The 20872-nt window shown below is 31.5% G+C and overlaps 1 non-coding gene across 1 annotated transcript; it reads right to left on the reverse strand.

The window, feature by feature from the left end:
• Nucleotides 1-16969: 16969 nt before the first annotated feature.
• Nucleotides 16970-17076, reverse strand: LOC112834398 (U6 spliceosomal RNA). Its single transcript, XR_003210890.2, has one exon. It is a non-coding gene; the product is annotated as a U6 spliceosomal RNA (small nuclear RNA).
• Between the last annotated feature and the right edge of the window lie 3796 nt (nucleotides 17077-20872).

Genomic DNA, 20872 nt, shown 5'->3' on the forward strand with positions numbered 1-20872 from the left:
ACTGTTCTCTTTTCTTGACATCACAAATTACCTTTATTCCTATTAAATTAATAATTCAATTGTATTTCAAACCCATTCAACATAAAACTCCTTCTTATTGTGTTGACTTGGAAGAGCGTTGTGTCAGACAATGTCTATTCATCTTGAGTTTAAGAAACCTGGATTCTGGTAACAATTCTGTCACTGCACATGTAAGTTTTTCTGGCCTTTTTTTGTTGGCCTCTAAAAGATGAAACTGAACTATAGAATTATTGATTTCTTTTTCAGCATTAGGATTACAATCTATTTAAAAAAATTTTTCCATATGCCAAAAAAAAAATTTAAGAAACCTCTCAAGAACTCACATTTTAGTGTTTAACACTAAAAAATATATGTATCTCATTTAATGCTGATGACAAATAAATAAGGCATAGGCATTATTATTTCAGTTGTCAGGTGGAAAAAAAACTCAGTGTGGTTCAAAAACTTACTCTAAATCAAGCAAGTAGTAATAAAAGAAATCAGGATTTGAACTCAAGAAACTTGAAACACACAAATTCATTTTTTAGCTTATAAAACAAAATTTTCTCTGTTTCAAAATTCTGTAATTTTGTTTTATTCTAGTATGTTGTATCTAATTTCACTGTTTATTTCTTATTGAGGATTTCTTATATAAATAATTTACTGTTTTTAAAATTATTGTTAATTTTCTATATGAGTAATTTCACATGGTAGAACTTTCCAGTAGGTTTACAAGTAATACAAAAAAAATCTGGAAGCTACAAGATTTCTGGTTATCTTAAAAATTGCTCATGATGTTCATTCTTCATGCCTGATTTTTCGTTTTTCAACTCCCAATGCTGGGTTTCCTGCCTATAAAAAGTCCTACTTGTATGTGCCAAATATCCTACTAGCCTCTTCAGTATACACAATTGTGGAAACCACTACATAAACACCCAAGGGAAAACAGTTGTTAACTCCCATGTTCTTTGGAGTCAACAAGTGCAACTTTTTAATTGTTCATCCAGTGTACTTGAATAAAAACAAATTTTACTTTCTTACCAGAGACATCAGGAATTTTTCTCCATGTCACTGTATTGCATAAATTACACAAGTCATCAAAGCAAGTGACAAATTTTTCATGTGATTATGGAGAATCTTGCCTTCTACGTAGCATTTGTCTAAGCATCAATACAACGTTACTGTCTGACATGTTCTCTCAAACACAGGTATTCTGTATTCTTGTTCTACACTGTTAATTGCTACAAGTAAGTTCATTGTTTGGATGCCAGAGAACCAGTGTTAAAAGTTTATTTTTTAAATGGAAATTCTAAATATTTATAAAAATTCAAGAAAAGAAAAATACTGAGTAAATTCAGAAATATATGTACTTGAATGAAATTGTGTGGAGAATGCCAGCTCAAAACTGATTGTCATAAGAAATATATAATATTAGTTAAATGTATTTTCAAACTTTACACATTTATTTTTTTCTTAAGTTTATTGTTATGTTAATCACCATACATTACATCATTAGTTTTTGATGCAGTGTTCCATGATTCATTGTTTGTGTATAACACCCAGTGCTCCATGCAGAACGTGCCCTCTTTAATACCCATCACCAGGCTAACCCATCCCCCCACCCCCTCCCCTCTAGAACCCTCAGTTTGTTTCTCAGAGTCCATCGTCTCTCCTGGTTCGTCTTCCCCTCCAAATTCCCCCAAACTTTACACATTTAAATAAAACTAGTTAGTGTGTTTAAATAATATTTTGCCTTAGATAAAACATACACCCGCGCAAACAGCTTGAGTTTTTTAACTAAATGGTAAAAATGACAGCTCTTTTTTTTTGATATTCTGTTTGTCCCCAAAATTAGTTCTTTGGGATTTTTAGGGGGGCAGTAAAAATAATATTTGTGAAATCAAATAACTTGGAAAGAAATATTAGTGGTACACACAAACAGGTACCACATTGTGTGATTGGTTTACATAATTAGCCATGTTAATATTGATATTACATGATATATTTTAATAGCATTATGTGTAATCTATGAAGGTAAAAAATACAAATATATTTTTAAAATAAATGCATTCAGGTATTTTGAAATGCACTATATTTTCACAAAGACATTTACCTTGATTGCTAGATCTCTTTTTAAAGTTATGAATCTATAGTAAATAAATCCCTAAAACAATAATGTAATTTCTTGAACTATTTTTTTATTTTATTAACCATGGTTCACCATGATATTGAATGGTTTAATATTTTTTAATTTTTATTGTTATGTTAATCACCATACATTGCATCATTAGTTTTTGATGTAGTGTTCCATGAGTCATTGTTTGTGCATAACACCCAGTGCTCCACGAAGAATGTGCCCTCTTTAATACCCATCACCAGGTTAACCCATCCCCCCACCTCCTCCCCTCCAGAACCTTCAGTTTGTTTTTCAGAGTCCATCGTCTCTCATGGTTTGTCTCCCCCTCCGAATATGTAAAATCATATTAATGGGTGGGAAATCATTTAGAATTAAACCACAAATCATTGTCCTTACAAGAAAACATGCCTACTGGGAAAAAAAAAAAAGAAAAAAGAAAGCATGCCTAGGTTATCACTCATAATTAAATCAAGTGAATATGTATGATACATGCATTTGGGGCAGTTGCTTGTAGATCTTCAAAATCAGTATTTTTAATCCAGCTTAATAGTATTTTAAGCAGTCTACCTCAAATCTTGAATAATAAATTTGTGGTTTTTCCATATACCACATTTTCCTTTTTGGAACACCAATGCCATTGCTAAGGTGCTTAAAATCATATATGGACTGTAAAACCATAAAATATGGCAATTTCTAATTAAATATACAAAACCACTACTGATATTTCAGAAAAGTCAAGAGTATGAATTTCAAACTAGGTCATATTTCAAAATGTTGTTTCATTGTGAATTTTTAAACAGTGAGTATATAACATTTTATTTTAGGCTGCAGTTTGAATACTTTAATGACCACCAACCCTTTAGGAATTATACAAAATATGTATCATTAAGTATTATGAAAAACAATCTTTAAAACTGACAATTTTGTTTGGGTTGCAAATTACTTTGTTAGGATGCTTTTTCCTGACAACTCTTAAGTAGTTTTTTTTTTTTAATCTACAATTTTCTAAGGATAATTTCAAAGATCTAATAGTTTGAAAACACCAAAATCCTTCAGGAGGAGGAGTATGCCAAAATTAATTAAATTATAAAACTCAACACAGGGAAATAAAGCACGCTTTTTAACAATCAAAATAAACAAAAATAATGCTGCCTATAAATGTTATGTGTCAGGTGGTTGTTTCAAAGTTCATTACACAGCAAATTGGACGTCCTTATTTTGGGCTGTATTTCCATCAGACAGCAGCAGCTCCAATTTATATGTGAGCTTTTATATTGTTGGTCTTAATAAGCATTATTCACTTCACCTTTGCCAACAGAATATCTTATAAGCTCATAAAATACACATTTTTAAAAAAATATTTCACTACCTTCTTGTGGTTTCCTTTTCAAATTGTGGATAGCCAGAGCCTCAGGAAATATAAGAATGAAATCGGCCTGCTATATTTTAGTCGTGTGAGGTATTTTTAAAAATGAACAAATGTCAATGGATCAAATTAAGAAGGTCAAAAGAAAAGGGAAGCCAATAATATTGACCAAATACATTATAATTCACTTTTGTAATATGTGTTTAGGAGTCAAAGATGTTTGTTACATAGGATATTATAAAAGAATAAAAATTCCCCTGCTAACAAAATTTTTATATCCTGCCTCCCAAGAGATCCCCAAATATAGGCGTTTTGCATGATGGAGAAACTGAACTCTTGTGACTATATGAAAACACGATGATATTTAGCCTTTATAACTTGAAAAGTGGATTAACAATGAAGCTCTAAGCATGATACTATAGGGGTGACGTGGCATTGGGGAGTGAGGGCTTCCGATTTTTGGCTATATATTAGCACTTCTGAGCCACTGTGATAACATGTCACATGCTGGGATAGGTCATTTACTAAATAGACTGTGAACTGAAAGAGCAAACATACATCCCAAATGTAAGCTGCTAGTCTCTTCTCACAATTAGGACCAAGAGCAGTTTAGACACATTTCAACTACTTGTAATTTACTTTTAATGTTGCACTTTTTTTAAGAGCATTCATCTTCATCACCTGATTTATTTCCCATTTTGAGCTTGATCAAGAATGATCAGGTGTTTTAATACAGTGTAGATATAAAGTAACATTCTAACAGCAATTAATAGAGTAGGAAATGTTATAAATTGAAAGTTTTATAGAAGTCTAATTCACAGATTTCAAGATAAATTCTCTTTGAATAATAACAAAATATACTTAATGATATTTTCAGTTTTTCATTTCTACTATATATAGAGAAAACTGAATCTCAACACTTTCCAGTAATCCTGAGACCCTTATATTTAATCATCATTTATTAAACAGGGAGATAGCTCCTGGTTTTGCCCTAATTTTTAACAGACTAAATCAAAAGAAGGTATACTCTTTGCCATACGTGTGTGTGTGTGTGTGTGTGTGTGTGTGTTTTGTTATATGTTTATCTCTGTGGTAATCAGAAAAGGCAGAAATAATCTTAGCGCATTCCTTGGCAACCAGTTATCTAAAAATACAGAAAAACATTTTTGTGCAATAGTTTCATCTATTACTTTGAACTGCTGTCTGCTTTAATATTTCATTTCCATGTGAACAAATTTTGAGCATATCAAAATGCTAATCAGTTGCCAGAATAATACAGCATTCCATGCAGAATCCCCTTCTGTGGGAGCAAACAGTAGGATCACCTTACATAACCTACAATAACATTTTCTCCCTAATTGGCAGAGTGTATCTGTCAGTTCCTCATGTTTTCTTGCTGGTTAAAACTAACCTTTGTGCGGGCACCTGGGTGGCTCAGTCGGTTAAGCGACTGCCTTCAGCTCAGGTCATGATCCTGGAGTCCCTGGATCGAGTCCCGCATCAGACTCCCTGCACGGCGGGGAGTCTGCTTCTCCCTCTGACCCTCCCCCCCTCATATGCTCTCTCTCTCATATTCTCTCTCTCAAATGAATAAAATCTTTAAAAAAAAAAAACCTAACCTTTGTGCATAGTTTATTTGATCAATGAGCTCTCTATATGTACGCCTGGGTATTAAAATGATATATCTGTAGCTATTATTTTTCATAATTGATGTGACTCTATTAGCCCATTTGGAAAGAATTATAAGGTTGGTTGGTGATTTTAATGATCTTATAATCATTGTTCCTATACATGTATAATCAACTAGACACTAAAAACACAGACACAAGGGCTCTGAATAGTTTGATTTTATATTCACAAACTTTCTCTGAGTGACAATCACAAAAGTTGTTTGATGAATTAGTATTTAAAATGTGAAGACATTTCATACTCATGCTATTTAACTTCTGCTGTTTCCTGTAACTGTATTTTTCATTTATAAGTTAGGTGTTGAGCTTACAGTTTTACTGATCATAAATATGCTTAATGGAGGAAAAATATGGAAAAATGAAATAAAAAATTAAGATTCATAATCCCTCTTATTATTTCATAGATACAATTTTCTTTTTTTTTAAAGATTTTTTTTTATTTATTTATTTGAGAGAAAGAATGAGAGAAAGAGAGAGAGCACATGAGAGGGGAGAGGGTCAGAGGGAGAAGCAGACTCCCTGCCGAGCAGGGAGCCCGATGCGGGACTCGATCCCGGGACTCCAGGATCATGACCTGAGCTGAAGGCAGTGGCTTAACCAACTGAGCCACCCAGGCGCCCCAATTTTCAATATTCTGTGTTTTTGGCATTTGTATTTTTAAGTTAATTTATATCACATACACAATTTTCACATAGCATGAGAATTTGTGAAGTCATTACATTTTTTTCTTATATCACATATATTATATTAATATAACATTAATTTCAGTATCATAGCATCTATTAGCAATACCCCTATTATTGAACATGTAATAGGTTTCAAATTTTCTTATTATAAATAATCCTGTTATAATCAGCTTTGTCCACGTATGCATGTTTGACTTTTTAAAAACAATTCATTACTAAGATAAACTGCTGGATCAAGATTGTTGCAATTTTAATGCTCTGGATGTATAATTATACTATCTGTACCAAGTCCATTCCTATTTATAGTCCCTCTATAAGTTCATGGAAAGGTCTGCTTGTCGTTGTGCATGATAAAAAATAAAATTTGTTTTAATAGTTGCTAAATTGGTAATTACCTCTTTTGATTCCCAATGAAATTGAATACTTACATATCGTTTGCTAAATATTTTACTCACCTGATTGTGAAAAGTGTCTGCATCCAATTTGCTAATTTTTTATTATCTTAGAATTTCAATTCATGTCTTTTTAAAAACACAATTTTTAATTTGTCCATTTGTAAAAATACTTTTATATTTTCTGTTTAAGTTTTTAGTATCATTACAGATCTTTACAATGTGCATTTGCTTAATTGTGCATTTTCTAATTTTTTTTTTAGGATTCTCTTCCTAGAATTATCAATTTATCTAAATGTCCTCATTATGCTCTATTTATTTATCTACTTATTTAACAAATACTATTTGAGAGTTTATTATGTCATGCAATATGTTAGACACTGGACATAGAACATACCTACCATAAGGTTTTGTGACAGTGCGTGAATGAAATGATTATCTTTAAAGAATTCAAATTAGTCAGGTAGAGAGTAGGCGCTGCATAAATGGAAAACATTATTATAGATTAAGGGATTAAATATAAATTAAAATTTCAATGTTTGAGAAAAATATTAACTTTTCTACTCTACACACATTGTTTGGATAATTTTATTATATTCTAAGTACTATTTATAATCTGACATCTGGAAATTCCAGTCTAGAAGCTTCACAAAGTCAGTATGTCTATTGTATGAATATTGGATTATATACTCTGTTTGCTTTATTTGGCTAACTATATTAAAGTCATCAGAAACTTCTCCTGTTTGATCTAAGACCCCAGAGAAAATATATCACGAATCTTGCAATTAATATTTTGTTTCTTTAAGTTTTCCTTCTGTTTCATGAGGGAATTTGTTGCATTGTTTCCGTAGCATGGTACACTTCCTTTGAACTTTTTTTTTTACATGTCCACTGATGTTTCTATATTTCCTAATCTTTAGAAAAAGGGATCTATATTTCCATATTATTAGGATTGTAATCAAATTCTATGTGAATTTATTCAAAATATTTATCCTCCAGAATAAAAGTGACAACTACACTTATCTAATTTTAGTTTGTTCACTCAAGGTTTACTTGCCTATGGGACATAAAGCCTGAGCAATTAGGAAGCCAATTCTGCAAAAGCCATTATACTGTCTTCCTGGGTGGTTTCTTTTAGACACATTATGTAAAGTAATTTAAGAGCCATTCCCAAATAAATCTTGGGAATGCTTTATTCCCTCAGATTGTCCCATGCGCTTCCTTTGCCATCAGTTTTTGATCCCTCAGGCCAAAATAACAATTTCTGGTGGAAGGTAGAGAAGTAGATACAGGGAAAATCATTTCATGGTTGGAGAAACCTCTTAAACCAAGACATTTGGTAGTTTGCCTATAAGTAGCTATCTTATGACCTCTCTTCCTTCTTTATTATTACTAATATTGTTGTTGCTGTTGTTGTTGCCACCACTTTGGATAGAATTTGTTGTTGCTATATTTTTCAATGTCTTATTTTACTTTTTCTTAAATTTTATTCACAAAGCTAATGGGGGTGGTAGCTTTTTGTTTAATAGTTTTATTGGGTTATATTTAATATACAAATCCCTGTACATATTCTAATTGTAAAATTTGATTTTTTGAAATATGTATAAACCATAAAACCATCACTAAATTCAAGATAATAAATATGTCCAACACCCCCAAAAGCTTCCTCACATTTCTTTGTAATCCTTCTTACCCCTCCTTACTATCCGCCCCTACTCTCCAGCCCTAGGTAACCACCAATCACTGATCTGCTTTCTGTAATTATACATTATTCTATATTTTCTAGAGTTTTACATACATGGAATCACAGGGTATGTACTCTTTGTTTTTTGTGGTTTTTTTTGAAGAGGGTAAGGCTGAACTGCTTTCCTCAGTGTATTCTGAGATTTATCCATGTTGTTTCATATATCAATAGTTCATTCATTTCTTTGCTGTGTAGTATACCATTGTATATATATACCACAATTTGTTTATATTTTCTCCTGTAGATGGACATTTTGGTTGTTTCTAGTTTGGGGCTAATGCAAATGAAATTCTAATGAACACTCATTGCCTTTGAATGGATATATGCTTTAATTTGTCTTGGAGAAATACCTTTGTTTGTTATCATGTGAATTTTATGATAGGTAGATTTTTTTAAATCTTAAGAAACTGCCAAATTTTATCCAAAGTGGTAGTATTATTTTATATTCTCATTCCACTATATGGAAATAGCTGTTACTCCACAGTACTGCATTTGTGATGAAGTCTTTAAGACAATCTAGTAAGTATTGAGTGTTAATCCCTTGTGATTTCAATTTATATTTTCTTAATGCTAATGATGTTGAATATATTTTTATGAGTTTGTCATCTTTCATAAATCATCCATTCTTTTATAAATTATCTGTTCAAATTTTAGCCCACTTACTTGAGTTTTCTTATTATTGAGTTTACGGAATGCCCTGTACATTCTAGATACAAGTTCTGATAAGATATGATTTGCAAATATTTTTCCCAGTCTTCTTTTTGCAGAACAACATTTTTAATTTTCATGAAGTCAAATTATCAAATTTTCTTTTGTGGATTATGCTTTTGATGACATAGCTAAGAATTCTTTGACTAAAACAAAGCCAAAAAAATGTTTTCTTCTAGAAGTTTTATAGCTTTAGATTTTACATTTGGGTTTATCATTCATTTAATAATTATTAAAATAGAATAAATTAATTAATGTAATTTAATGATTTATTATAATAAATAAATATTTATTATTTGTATATGAATATGTATATGAATGTGTATATTATTTGTATGAGGTATGTGTCAAAGTTTATTCATGTGTGGATGTCCAATTTGTCCAGTACTATTTGTTGAAATGACTATTTTTCCACTGAATTGCCTTCACACCTTTGTGAAGATCATATGTCCTTATAGGGGTCTATTTATGGACTCTGTTTTGTTCTATTGATTTATTCTTCTAGACAGACCTATCTATGACATCTAGAAAATTAAAACATTCTATTTTAAGTATGCAAATAAAGCCATTGTTTAGTTTCTACCAATTTATCAAGTATGTCCATTACCATCATAAGATAATACTGAAATTTTAGTATTAGAAATAAAATAATAGTATTTGCAGCAATGCCCAGTAACAACAACTTTAAAGTGTTGAGACAACTATATTTGTTTAAAATCTATATATTTAAGTATTTCTCCTCCCTATGGTTTTCCAGGTAATTTCTAGTTTACTTTATACAAAATTCAGAAGCTCTCGTTCTTCCTGGCAATTTTATTTGTGTTTTACTGAACAGAAACTCTCTAAAAGATTTTGCATTGATTTTTAAATGATTTTACTCTCACAGAAGATCCTTAATGGCTATGGCCTTGTGCTTTCACGGAAGACCTTTCATCACCTTATGTACTTTGTTGTTCACTTAGATCTGAATCTGCTGATTTTTTAATGTGTTCTAATCATAACCTTCAGGCAATGTGAGCAAAAATGTTTGGTAATTAGGTCCCTCAATAGGAAGTAAGTTCCATGCTGAACTTCCAAATGACTACCCTATTATAACTTTGTAAATCTTGCTTGAAATAATATGTTAGTAGGTACCACTTTAAACTATATTTTACTTTCAAAGATTTAAATTTAGATTAAAAATAGTCAATATATTTTGAATCTCACCATACTAAAACATTCAATTTGGATAGTTGGGGGCTAAAGTTAATAATTTTATATTGTGATATTTCACATGTATGTGGTAAATCGCTCCATGGCAATATAATAACAATAATATGTTCCTATGAGAAAAGACAAGAAATAATCATTGCTTTTGATTTCTCCCTTATGCTGGTAACACAAATTACTCATAATCTAAACAAGCCATTTGAATATATGCATATTGATGCCATCATTAACTTTGTAACTTTCTTATGAAACATTCCTTATTTTTAAGAGAAAGAACACCTACATAGAAATAAGATTTTAAAGGACTTGTTTTTGTTATATTTTAGGAATCATTTGATTAATTTTAATAACAATTAATATGGATTTGATGACCAAATTGTGTGTGTATAATTAAAGAGGTTATTTTACCTTCCTGCAATTACATTTTTTATTTTAAATATGTATAAATATAGATGTATTCTTCTCAAATATGTAATCAAAGTCCTCCCATTTACTGCAAGGGTCTCTCATTTCATTTAATAGCTGGAAATATTCCTAATTATCATTCAGAAAATAATTTGCAGTTAAATATTTATCTACACTTAGAAATTGCATATTTAGACATTTTCTTCAGTTGTCAAATAAGTAGAACTTTAACATCACTACAACCAAAATATATCCATTGTTAAATTCAGAATTATGATTTAAAAACCACTAGAAAACTGAGGTCAACAGTTCACATGTGATTCAACCATCTACAAGCTTTTTGAACTAAGGTAGATCACTTTTCCTTTCCATGTTTTTGTTTTAGTAAAGCTGTTCATACGTAAGTAAGGCTGAAATGTAAAGTCCTCAGGATTTGTAAGTCATTAATTAAAATTTTGTTTCTTGCCCTTTTTTCCATTGCTCTTAATAATATACTGAGAACATAAAGTTACACATACAGAAGTTTCTAAAACCATAAGTAGAAACAAAGCCTCTAAAATCTTATGGTCAAGTTATGAATGTAAATGATGCTGAACAAAAAATTTCATCCTGATAAGATATTTTTGACTGTTCTTTATTTTCAATTTATAAAATTCTCTCCTTCATATGCAAAAGTGCTTCTTAAAATTTATTTATATAAAATATCTGAAAATTGAAGATATATCATCTGATATGTCTAAATGAGGATTAATTTTAATGCACTTGGATTATTCTTAAGTTTTCTTACAATTTTGGTTCTAGAGGTTGCAGGCTACTCTAGCCTATCAGAAAAAAAAAAAAAAGTAAGCAAATGTAAGGAACCCAGTTCTCTTAGATCGTATTTCACTTGTGGGAATGACTAATTATTAGCAGACAAAACTTGCAGAGGTATTAGTTTCAATGACTTTAATGAAAAAGATCATTTTTCTCAATATTTTTTCTTACATTATTTTGGATGCACACTACACTGTAGTGAGAAGTTAATATATAGGTTGGAAGGAGAGGTAGGAAAGGTCAGTACATATAGGCATATTTTGCTTTTGCAGAAATTTAAGAAAAATTCCAATTTAGAGCATGCAATTTTACTTTACTGATGATGTTTGTCTTTCTGTTTGTTTTGTTTTGTTTTTCACTGAACAACTTCAAAACAAATATATTTAGATGAAAATAACTTGAAACCATTCATGAAAGAGTTAGAGCAATGCTTAAAGTGTATCATTATAACATGGCATATTAGCTAATTCTTTAGCTGAATAGAAATGAATGAAAAATGAGGCTGACTTTGCAATTTAGGAGTAAATACCTCTCAAGATAACATTTCAAATAAAAAAGTAGTAAGATCTGAATTATTACCATGATAATTCAAATTCAAATTTATTTCCAACATTTTCAGCACTTTTGTTTTTATGTTTATAAGTAGTTCCATGAGGATAGAAAAAGACTTGCAATGTAAAAAAGCTCTACTTTAGTACAAGTTAACAACTTAAACTTACTCCTAATGCTGCATTTTATACTTATTAATGGATACACTTATTTCAAACCATGACATAATGTTAGTGTATGGGGTTTCTTAACTTCCATTTTAATATTTCATCACTATAATTTTTATTTGTTCCAGTACAGTAAAAATTATCTGGAGAGGACTTAGCTTCAAATTATATAAATTATATAACATCTATTTTTGCCACATTGAATTAAATGCATATTTAAGTTTAGAAATTAATATTTGGCCCAGAATTAAACCACCCTCTTATTCTGTGTGTGATTCTGCTAACTAAATAAATGGGTCAGATGTGCTTTCCCTTGGGGTTGTTAGACTTGCTTGTCTACTTAATATCCATGCAATAACCTGGGGCTTGGTGTGTTACTTTAAAAAGTATAATACCATTTCTTGACTTTTTTCCATAATATGCTTAAATACTCCTTAATTCTGTTCATTTTGAAACTGTTTTTTATTGAATGCCTGTGAAATTCAAAGAAGATTTTTTTTAATTTGACTTCATACTTTTAAAAATAACAGTGACAATAAATTTGTCTAAAGATGTGCATCTTTTGCCAATTATAAAAGAAATTATTTTATAGAAAATTTATATCCAATAGTACACTTTTATAATTTTACCTTATGTAGAAAAAAAGAAAAATCACCATAAAAGAGTCCCCACTATAAACCATATAATATAATGTACAATATAGCTATAGGAGAATTCTAAACAAGTACTAATATATGTATATATATAAATATATATTTATTTATATAGATGTATAGATATATAAATATATATCTCCCTAAAAGCCACTATAACTTTGTAAACTTATAAACAATAGTACCGTTCTTATAACTAGATGTAGCATATTATATGTCACTATCTGTCAGGTATATATGGATAAAAAGTTAATGAAAATAAATACAACTCCTAGAACTTCCTGAATTATTCAGAATTAACTGAGAAGATGCAAACTGCGTAATGCTTTCCCCAGTGTGGATAATGCATCATGATCAATAAGCAAATACTGTCCTTAACTTAAAACCAAATTTAAGAATGCATTATTAAAGAAGCATAAAATATGCAAACATGCACATCTGATGACATTTGCACTATGATAGAAAATGTAGCTTCTTAATTCTACAATTTTAGGCAATATAATGCTTGAAATATTGCATGTGGAAGAACTTTGCCATAAGAAAGAAAAGTAAATATGGGGTACCTGGGTGGCTCAGTTAGTTAAGTGTCCAACTCTTGATTTTGGCTCAAGTCATGATATCAGGATCTGAGATTAAGCCCTGCATCGGGCTCCACATTGGGCAGGGTTCCTCTGTTTAGGATTCTCTCTCTCTCCCTCTCCCCCTGCCCTTCTCCCACTCCCCCCATACCCGTGCCACTCGCATGCTTTCTCTCTGTCAAAGAAAAAGGAAGGAAAGAAGGAAGGAAGGAAGGAAGGAAGGAAGGAAGGAAGGAAGGAAGGAAGGAAGGAAGGAAGGAGAAAGGAAGGAAAAGAAAGAGAGAAAGGTAAATAATTTAACTATTTGACAATTGTGTCACATTGCTAAGGGTTCAATATCTGATCTGGTTTCTTATCTTCATCAAGCCTATTCAGAAAATAAGTAAGCAAATAAAAAATTAGCATTCCTTTCTATACCAAGTATCCATAATGGAAAGTTTACCACCTACCTTAACAATTTACACAGATTTATAAAACTAAGTTTATTTAATTAATCTTGCTCATTAAACTTTCTTGTTTGGTCTCCATATTTACTGGTTTAAAACTTCAAAAGAAACACTTATATTTAGTTTCCATTTTTAAAGAGTTTGCAAAATGCAAACTCATAAATTATGTACACTGAACAATTTAGATCATTTTGAATGTTTAAAAATTGGATTAGAATGTACATACAAAAATAGATTTAATTTTAAAATCCCTTAAATTTTTATTTAAAAAATTTACTAGTTTCAAGCATTTTATCTTAGTTTAATGAAATAATTTATAAGAGAAATTAATTCATTTTCAGTAAAATTCAAATTACTAATGTACCAATTAAAAACATAGAGCGGTGCCTCATTGGCTCAGTTTTTAAGCGTCTACCTTCTACTCAGGTCATGATCCTGGGGTGCTGGGATCGAGCCCCGCATTGGGCTCCCTGCTCAGCAGGAAGCCTGCTTCTCCCTCTCCCTCTCCCACTCCCCCTGCTTGTATTCCTTCTCTCGCTGTGTCTCTGTCAAATAAATAAATAAAACCTTAAAAAAAAAACATAGAAATACCTTAGCTTTCCAAAATAGAAATCTAAGAAAGGCAAAAAAAAAAAAATCATTTAAATGTGGACAATAGAAAGGTGGTTGCATCTATTTGCAGAGGGTCATTCCCCTCAATCCCTGAATACTTTGGCTCTTGACTTACTGTTCCTCTCTCCAGCCCTACTAACTATTATAATTATTAGAATTTCAATTTCCTTGCAAGTGTTCTTTCCAATAACCTTAAGCTTCTCTTCTGTAATGAATTTATTCTCCATCTTGACTTGGTTACTAATTCCTATGGATATTCCACTGATCTTCTTACCTACAACTCTATAATCTCAATTTTGAATCCCACACTGTATACCATCTTTTTGCATCTCACTGCCTATAGTAACCCTAATCTTATGCCTGTTGAACCCTACAGGGATTTCAATCCAACTTCTTCCATCTACCTACTTTCTCCCACCATGTGGTGCTCCCTCTCTCAGAACCTTATTCCCCCCCCACCCAACTAAAAGTCCAAGTCCCATCATTATGATCATTCTCCTGTAGGTATACTCAATTCTTTTGTCTTCTTTCACAATTTGCCTAGAAATAACTGGGCCCAGTTTGTCCAACTTTCTGCTTTCTTTGAGATGTGAATGCACAGATGAGTGTGGTTGGAGAGAAACATGTAGTCATATTGACTCTTGTCCCTTTAAAATTAAAAGCCTTCATCTGAGCCCTCTTAATGTTTTTTCATGAATCATACTGCCTTTCCTTTGTTCATTCACTATCTTACTCCCCCCTATAAATCTCAAATCTTTTATCTAAAAGCCTAAGTCAAAAGGCTGTGGAAACTAAGAGATTTTTATATCTCATCTGATTATGAGAATTGACCTGACCTGACCAATTCATTTGGCCTCAAAACTTTACTGAAGTATAGCTATTTATATTGTTTATTCTAATTAGTGTGAATATTCATATATTTCCCTACAGGTATATTAATGTTTTGATTACAAGGTCTTACTTAAGACTTTATTGGGGTTTTTCCTAATACATAAAGTATATATCATGGTAATACCTGCCTATAATCTGAAAAACATTATTTTATATGTTACTTTATAACATATCTGGCTACAAAGGTCTTGGGTAAGAATTATGGATCTTGTATTTGTTTCCACAATACATTCTATCTCTATGAAGGAAATCATGACTATATCAAGATCTGTGTCCCTCTTGTATAGTATAAGGGCAAATATAAATTAAAAATAAGAGGCTTAATTCTCCCTGTTAAAAATAAGGGAAGAAATCTCTCTCCCTCCCCCAACCTCCCACCTTTTCTTACAAGGCTTACTTTAGAACACTTTTCTCTTTGTCTCTTTAAAATGCACGTAAGTCTTTTTAAAAGCTAAATAAGCCAATTGCCAGCTAGATGACACAATAATGTCTTTCTCAAGGACCTGGGAGCCATCTCTTTGAAATACCATCGTCAAGTAAGATAGCATCGCTATCTTCCAGTTTCTGTTGGAGGGTAGAAGCCTTAAGTCAGTGGGTACCTCATGCTAAATTGCCAAAGCACCTCTTTTCGTAAAAATATTACTGTTTATTTTTCCTTTGGAAAAATACAATTAGCAAACACAGATGGCCAGCCCAGTTAGCAGGTGAGTCGAGGAAGAAAGATGTGTGACAAATGGTGCTGTCAAGTCCTCTTATTTAAGGACTCGTTACCAATTATTATGAGAACATGTATGCCATAGGGTTCTATCTGCTTGGCAATATAAAAGGGTAAGATTTCTTTCTGGTTTAAAACCTATTCTATAATAAAGCTGTTTTCTTTCTCTTCCACTTTTGTGGAAAGGTTTTCTGGGGTGGCCAAAGATTTTGTTTTTAATGATATTCCCCAACAGTAACTCCATCTAACTTGCTTATTCAAAGACACTGCCTCAGAAATTCTTTCCTCTCTTTCATGCATTTTAAAACATTTTTCCTTAATTGAGCTTTCTCATTAGCTGGAATTTCTTCCATCCCGACCTTACACCTCCTTCAAAAATGATCTATCTTTCTACTATTATCTTTTTTTCAAAATCAGACAAGCTCCTCCTGTATGGCATTTCTAGTTGACACTCTAATTAGCTTTTTATATCCATATAAAGAGAAATATCCATATTTACAGAAATGTCCATTTAAATATAAAGTGTACATGTATAAAGTTTTTCAGAATCACTAACTGATACCATACTTACATGGAAATCCATGAACTGAAATTCAATACTTAATAGTGGTTTTAGTTTAAATATACAATGAAGCGTACACATATTATTTGTACAATTTGATGAGTTTTGACAAATGCATACTCTTGTGTAACCAGACCCTATTAAGATAGAGAATATAACCGTAATCCCCCAAAGTGCCCTCATTCTCTTCCCAGTCAACACTCTTATACCCAAGGCAACCATTTTGCTATTTTTATCATATTAGTTGCCATATATTAGATATATAAAAAATGACACTTTTTTATGGCCATATATTTTCATTTCTCTTGGATAAATACCTAGAAGTAGAATCCTTATGCCATGGAACAGCTGTATATTTGTCTTTATAATACATTGCCAAAGCACTTTCCATTGTGCTATATCATTTTACACACCCACCACATAAGAGTTCTAATTACTCTTCCTACTTGGCAGCATTTGGTGTCTCAGACATTTAAATTTCAGCCAAACTTTTAGTTCTGTAGGGCAATTTTATCATGATTTTAACCTGATTTTCCTTAATGACAAATGCTCATTTTCTTATTTGGTTCTCTCTCTCTCTCTCTTTTTATTTTTACTCCCATTTTATATCTACCTTTGTAAAGTATCCAAGAGTTTTGCTCATTTTCTTCTAATATGGAATGCTTCATGAATTTGCATATCATCCTTGCACAGAGGCCATGCTAATCTTCTCTATAGTGTTCCAATTTTAATATATGTGCTTGCAAAGTGGGCACTTGGTCTTATTTTTTTTAAGATTTTATCTATTTATTTTAGAAACAGAAATAGAGAGACTGAGCAGTGGGAGGAGGAGGGAGAAGGAGAAGCAGAATCTGCATTGAGCCCAGAGCCCCACAGGGGCTTGATCCCACAACCCTGAGAGCATGACCCGAGCGAAATCAAGATTCAGATATTGAACCACTTAACCAACTGAGCCTCTCAGGAGCCCAGGTACTTGCTCTTTTTATTTATTGGCTTATTTGTCCTTTTATTGTCACATAGGATTTTTATGTATTTGATTTGTTTTTTGTAAGCTATACATTTTACAAATAATTTCTTCTAGGTTGTGGTTTACTTACTGATTTTTTAACAGTGTTATGTGGCAATAGCATTTTTTAAATTTAATGATGTCTGATTTTTTTATTTACTCCTTTAAATTTTTTTGAGGTGCATTTGACTCCTGTCTAAAAAATATTTGCCTGTTCCCAAGTCATGAAGGTATTCTCCTGTGTTTTATGAGATTTGTAGTTTTTGCTTTTTAGGTTTCAGTATATGATCTACCACAAATTAAGTTTTGTGCATGGTGTGAGGTAGGGATTAATATTCTTTGTGACACAAACAGATATATAATATTCTAAATATTTGCTGAAAAGCCTTATTTTACTGAATAGCTTTGGCAACCTTGTCAAAAATAATTGACCAAATATGAGTGGGTATATTTCTGGACTGTCTGTTCTGTGCCTTTGATTTTTTTTTCTATCATCATGTCAGTATGGCTATATTATTACTTTTATAGTTTTATAATAGTTTTTGAAGTGAGATTTTTTTTAAGATTGGTTTTCTTTTTTAGGTATTTGTACTTCCATTCAGCATGTCAATTTTTATAAGAAATTCTGATAGAATTATGACCATGATTACTTTGAAACTATAGATTAATTTTGGGAAAATTGGCATTTTCACAATATTGACCCTTCAAATCTATAGGCATGGTATATATCTTTCCAATTATTTAGATTTTTTTCTCAGAAATATTTTGTAGCTTTGCATGTACTTTTACTTATTTTGTTCAATGCATTCCTGAGTATTTTACTGATTTAAGGGTATTAAAATTAATTTTAAAGTCTTTTTTATTTTGAAATAATTATAAACTCACAGGTAATGTCAGAAATAATGCAATGTGTCCAGCTTCCTCTAATGGTGACATATTTTATAACTGCAGTACAACACTGAAACCAAAAGAAATAATATTGGTACATCATTGATAACTAGACTACAGACCTTATTCAATTTTTACTATTTTTAACTTGCATTTGTGTGTGTAGATGTGTATAGTTCTAAGCAATTTTATTCCATGTAATGATTTGTTCAACCACCACAAAAATCAACTGTTCTAAGCTGTTCTATGGCCACAAAAAAAACTGTTTTATTCCCTTCCTGTCCCATGGCAGCCACTAATCTATTTTCCATCTCTGTTGTTCTGTACTTTTGAAAATGTCATATAAATGAAATTATACATAATGCCATGTCTTTAAATTACTTCAAAAGAATGTTGGGAGTTGGTGGAAGTGGGTGGGAGTCCAGATGAAAAATTTAACCATGAGTTGGTAATTGTCAAAGCTTGGTGAAGATCCATAAGGACTCATTATATTCTCTACTTTGAAATATTTTTAGTATTCCCTTAATAATAATAAAAATTAAGAGCTATTAAAGAAGAGACAAAATATTTAAGTAGAGAATATTCAGAATAGAAAAAAAGGTGAGAAGAATGCTGTCTAAAGTTGGAAAATACATTAGAGAGAAAAATAATTTGGAGTGTTAAAAGCTAGATAGAGGGGGGGAAAATAAAGAAAAAAAATCCAGATAGAAAATAACCAGAGAAATTAAGTAAGGATGACCGAGATAACAGTAATGGGCATTATGATTAACTTCATATAGTTGTTTTAAAAATGAGAAAAAAATCAATAATATAGCATAATTTCCTCAAGGTCCATGCATATTATTGCAAATGTCAGGATTTTCTTCTACCTCATGCCTGAGTAATATTCCAGTGTGCATGTGTGTGTGTGTGTGTGTGTGTGTGTGTGTAAATGGCCATCATCAAAAAAATAGAGAAGATAGCACATATCCAGTCATAAATGACAACTCAAGGGATACAAAAAGATGGTTTCCATTCATAGATAATAACATAAACAATAAAAAAGATGATTTCTAGTCACAAATGCTAACATAGGTGGTAGAAAAATATAGTTTCAAGTCATAATTGATAATGCAAGAGATAAAGAAAAACTGTTTCTTGTCATACATGAGAACTCAAGTGAGAGAAAACAAAAGGTTTTCAACCATGAATTGTAACTCAGGTAATAGAAAAAGAAGGTTTCCAGTCATAAATGAAAAGTCAGATGATAGAGAAAAAAGATTTCCATCATAAACGGCAACTCAGGCAACTGAGAAAGATAATTTCCAATCATAACAATAACTCAGCTGATAAAGAATGGAAGGTTTTCGGTCATAAATGATAACACACATGATAGGAAAGAATGTTTCCCAGTCATCCGTTATAACTCAGGTAAAATGGGAAGAAGGTTCTCAATCATAAACAAAAATCAGGTAATAGAGACAGAAAGACTTTCAGTCATAAATGATAATCCAGGTGGTGGAGAATGAAAGGTTTCCAATCATAAATGATAAATGAGGAGATAGGGAAATAAAGGTTTCCAATGATAAATGGTAAGTCAGGGGACAAAGAAAGAAGGTTTTCAGTCATAAATGTTAGTACAGGTGATAGAGAAAGTTTTCTAGTCATTATTGATAAGTCACATGATGGAGAAAGAAGATTTTCAATTATAAATAATAAATCAGATGACTGTTTACAGAAAAATATCATGATTTCTGTGATAGAGATAGGGGATTTCCAGCCATAAATGAAAACTCAGGTGATAGAGAATGATAGAGAATGATAACTTAGATAATAAACAAATAAGTTTTCCATTCATAAATGTTAACTCTAGTAATGGAGAAAGGTTTTCAGTCATAAGTGTTAAGTCAGGTGCCAGAGAAAGAACAGTTTCCACCCATTAATGATAACTCAGGATGCAGGGAAAGGTTTCCAGTCATAACCAAGCCAGGTGATAGCAAAAGGTTTCCAATCATAAATGTTATAGAGAAAGGGCTTTTCCAGTTATTTTTGATAACTCATGTGATAGAGAAAGAAGATCGCTAGTCAAAAATAATAACTCACATGATAGAAAAAAAGGTTTCCAATTATAAATCTTGACTTATCTGCTAGAGAAAGATTTTCAGTCATAAATAATAACTCACATGATAGAAAAAAGGTTTACATTCATAAGTGATAAGTCAGGTTCTAGAGAAAGGTTTCAAGTCATGAATGATAACTCAGATGCTAGAGAAAGATGTCTAGTCATAAACAATAAGTTAGGAAATAGGGAAAGAATGTTTCCAGTCTTATAGCTCAGGTGATACAAAAGAAAGATTTCTAGTGATATATGATAACTCTGATAGAGAAAGAAGGTTTCCAGTCATAAATTATAACATAGATGATTAAAAATGAAATAATTATACATTACAATATGTATTGGGGCGCCTGGGTGGCTCAGTTGGTTAAGCGACTGCCTTCGGCTCAGGTCATGATCCTGGAGTCCTGGGATCGAGTCCCGCATCGGGCTCCCTGCTCGGCGGGGAGTCTGCTTCTCCCTCTGACCCTCTTCCCTCTCATGCTCTCTATCTCTCATTCTCTCTCTCTCAAATAAATAAATAAAATCTTTAAAAAAAAAACAATATGTATGAAAAGCAAGT

The sequence above is a fragment of the Callorhinus ursinus genome, unplaced genomic scaffold (genome assembly GCF_003265705.2).
Source record: "Callorhinus ursinus isolate GAN/ISIS: 27379988/994484 unplaced genomic scaffold, GSC_fseal_2.0 scaffold1, whole genome shotgun sequence".
NCBI classification, from domain to species: Eukaryota; Metazoa; Chordata; class Mammalia; order Carnivora; family Otariidae; genus Callorhinus; species Callorhinus ursinus.